The sequence below is a fragment of the Arachis ipaensis genome, chromosome B09 (genome assembly GCF_000816755.2).
Source record: "Arachis ipaensis cultivar K30076 chromosome B09, Araip1.1, whole genome shotgun sequence".
Classification (NCBI taxonomy): domain Eukaryota; kingdom Viridiplantae; phylum Streptophyta; class Magnoliopsida; order Fabales; family Fabaceae; genus Arachis; species Arachis ipaensis.
In genome coordinates, this window is record NC_029793.2 from 6,420,138 (window position 1) to 6,424,238 (window position 4,101).

The window sequence follows — 4,101 nt, forward strand, 5'->3', positions numbered from 1 at the left end:
CCCTTCTCACTCATATGACATAATCTCTTATGCCATAAATCAGTTTCATCAACAAACTCAGCAGCATTAACAACATCTTTCACAATCTTTGCTTGAGTTAAATAAAGAGTAGAGTGTCGAGTACCTCTAGCAACAACCATTGAATCCTTGGTGAGCTTCCAACTATCACGAGAGAATGAGCTATCCAAATCTTCATCACACAACTTACCAACAGAAGGTAAGTTCAATCGAATATCTGGAACATGCTTCACACGCTTCAAAGTCAACTTGGTACCGTTGGAGGTTTCCAAGCAAACCTATCCAACACCGGCACATTTTGCAACACCTTGATGAGCCATTTTCACATCACCAAAATCACCAGGAGTATAAGACGTAAACAAATCTCTCCTAGATGTAACATGAATAGAAGCACCGCTATCAATCACCCAACTAGTGCTATTATCAACAAGGTTAATAGATTCAAACTCCTCAACAACAAGAAAATCATCATGAGTTACATTAACCTTGTCTTCCTTGCTACCATCATCTTTATTTGTGCTCTTGTCTTTACTTGCCTTGGCTTTCTCCTTCTTTAGCTGCCAACAAAATTTCTTTACATGTCTCTTTTGACCACAATGATGACACTCAATATTCTTATACTTTCCTCGAGACTTGCTTCTGCTTTGATCTCTACCTTTAGAACCTCGACTTTTGCTTCTCCCCCTAGACTCAGAAACAAGAACATCTGAATGTGTAGTCGATGTACCTTGTGACTTTCTTCTCATCTCTTCATTCAAAACACTGCTCTTGGCAAGATCCATAGAGATTACACCATCAGGAGCAGAATTTGACAATGACATTCTGAGAATTTCCCACGAGTCTGGTAAGGAGCCAAGAAGTAACAATCCTTGAACCTCTTCATCAAACTTGATACCCATGGAAGATAACTGATTCATAATTTCTTGAAAATTATTCAAGTGATCTGTCATTGATGTCTCATCTGTATACTTCAAAGCCAACAATTGCTTGATCAAAAACATCTTGTTATTCCCAGTTTTTCGAGCATACAACTGTTCAAGCTTAATCCAAAGAGTCCGAGCATGTGTCTCTCCAATAATATGGTTCAACACATTATCGTCAACCCACTGCCTAATATATCCACAGACTTGTCTATGCAACAAAGTCCAATCATCATCAAACTTATCATTAGGCTTCTCTGTACCAAAAACTGGTTGATGAAAATTCTTGACATAAAGCAAATCTTCCATTTTTGACTTCCACAAATCATAATTAGGACAATTAAGAGTGATCATCCTACTAGTATTAGTATTAGCTTCCATTGTTCACAAAATCACAAGCCCAGAAAAATACCAACAAGCTCTAATACCAGTATGAAAGAGCCTAACAGCGGAAACGACACAAATGTCCAACACAAGAAAAATATGAAAATACTCACAACACAATATGGCAGCAACTACAACAAGCAAATATAGCAAGTAAAGCAATAATAAGAACACACCGAGATTTTTACGTGGAAAACCCCCTCAATGTGAGAGGTAAAAACCACGAGTCGTCCAGACCAATGAAATAGCTCCACTATAATCAAATGAGGTACAAGAGAGTCTCAAATAAAGCACAAAAACGTGCATATAACCAACCAAAACATCAAAGCACTAAAGCTTACAAATTAGAAGCAAGAAGATGAAATATACCCAAAAAAAAAGAGCTGCTGTCGAAGCCAATTTCTCCCTTTGCAGACCTTTAATTAAAATCTCCACCGTCCAAAATGAAGAACAAGATGTGAAAAATCTACAGTTCAAATTTCACGTCAATCCAACCGTGAAAGAATGAGAAACTGCCGTTCCAAGATTGCTGCTCTGTGTAAAAACGGGAAACCTAATTTCTCTCTTGCGAAGCCAATTTCTCCCACTGAAAATCTCCAATCAACATCTCCACTAACCAGAATGAATAACAAGATGATAGAAACATACAGTTTAAATTTCAAGCCGATCCAATGGTGAACAACTGAGAAACTGCCATTTGAAATTTACTGCTTTGGACAAAAACGGAAATTCTGTTTTTCCCCTTCTCTCTCACTTGGTGGCTACTCTCTCTCACTCTCAATGACCCCCAAAAATCTGAATTAGGATTGTGACACTGGGGTGCAAGAATACACCTCCAAAATGTTGGATTTGGGCCTCACAAAGGAGAGAAAAAACCCAATATTTTATAGCTTGAGGGAATTTATCCGGAATATACCACAAAATATTTTGCCATGGCTCTCCCTCTTTATCTATGAGCCATTTCGTGTAAGCTTCCACTTGCTACTTTGATGGTTCTTTCTTCATTCATATTGATATGTGCCTATTTGATATAGTGATCGTTACACATTCATTGAGATATGTCATTTATTATCTTCATTCATATTGATATGTGCCTATTTAATTCTCCTTTTTACAAATTAGAATTCTACTTCCATTCCAGCAGAGTCTTCATCATCTCAAATGCTATTATCAACCTATAAACATTTCTAATTAGAGTTAGAGACTTTGATGTTCACGGTCTACAACTTACATCTATGTATGTATTGAAGTGTCCATTATGTAACGAAACATTTTTTTTTTAACCAAAGATAGGAGACTCGAATCTGCAACCTCTTAATTGAGTATGGGGAGATTATGCCATTTGAGGTATAACTCATTGGCATGTAACGAAGAATTATAACATTTGAAGTTTATTATACATGGTCATGATTAGTATGCATGCTTATATTTACAGTTTTCTTCAGGAGAAAAAATAATTTTACTAAAAACTTGTATTCCTTTTACAGCAAAAATAATATGTAGTTCACAAAAGAAAATGGTTTTACATAAATTTAATATTACATGAAAGCATAAATCATAATTTTATTACGTGAAAATATATAAGTTGAGTTTTGTAAGTTAGTTTATTTGGTGGACTTTCTGATTGTATATTGTTATGGCTCACATTTGATTTATGGATTTATACTTTTTATGGATAATTTGTCCTATACTCTTAAACATATATTTTAACCTTTGATTGAAGCAGCTTTTCTCCCAATTATTATAAATTTGTTCTAATACTTATAAATATTATAATTTTTTTGTTTTAATGTGTATATATATCTAAAAAATCTTAATTTCAATCTAATCGTTTAAAAGAAGGTTGAAAGAAATTTGGTGCTGATACACTTAAACGATGATTTAGTCTGATGAGTTACATGATCTTCAAAATTCATTTAAAAAAATATATAGTTATTATAATAAAAGAGTCTAATATTTTATACAAATATGTTAGATATATATATAAAAAGTTACTTATCAAATAAATTATTAATATAAAATATATATTAAAATATAAAATATATATTAAAAATTGAGGAGTGTTAAGGGGTAGTAACTTTTGTGATTTGTAGCTATCAAATAGCTATCACTCATGATTTTAATGGTGTGAGATTGGTATGAGATTTCATCCAATGACTCACTTTTCTTTGCTGGTTATACTGGCCAAAATTTGAAAAAGTTGCTGATCCTCTAGACTTTTTCTTTAAAATAAGTTAAATAATATATATTTGTACATAAATATATAATAATTAATTTAGTGGTTGATTTTTGATGTGCAAATAGTATTTTTATATTTTATAAGTCTTTTTATTTGTGTTTAGGCATTGATATTTTCATGCAATACTTAGATTCTGTTTCCTAAATATGAATATATAAACATAGTTTCTTTTATATTTTCTTTTCTTAATCTCACTTAAATTTTGTATGATATAATATCACACTCTAACATTAACTAACATTAAGAGAATCGAGAATTTCCGAAAGAGAATTAGAGGATTTGATGCATAGCATTTTTTCTAAAATATATTTTGTATATATCCACTATTTTTAAAATTTGTATTAAAAAAATAGTATCTATCAATTTGGTAAATTTTATACAAAATTATTATGTGCAATAAAAAAGATAAAAATTCAGGGTGAAGTTATCTTTATGCAAAAATATTAATTAAAAATTATTAGATGATTTGACATGTTTGATTAAGTTGTTATTTAATCATTCTCAATTATCAATTTTACATAATAATTACATTGAGAATTA

At 31.8% G+C, this 4,101-nt stretch overlaps 1 long non-coding RNA gene across 1 annotated transcript in view; it reads left to right on the forward strand.

The window, feature by feature from the left end:
• LOC110266490 overlaps window positions 2,205-4,101 on the forward strand; it is an 8,812-nt gene continuing 6,915 nt past the window's right edge. The window contains exons 1-2 of the long non-coding RNA XR_002353895.1: window positions 2,205-2,286; window positions 4,023-4,034. This is a non-coding gene — a long non-coding RNA (uncharacterized LOC110266490). The remainder of the gene's footprint in view (window positions 2,287-4,022; window positions 4,035-4,101) is intronic.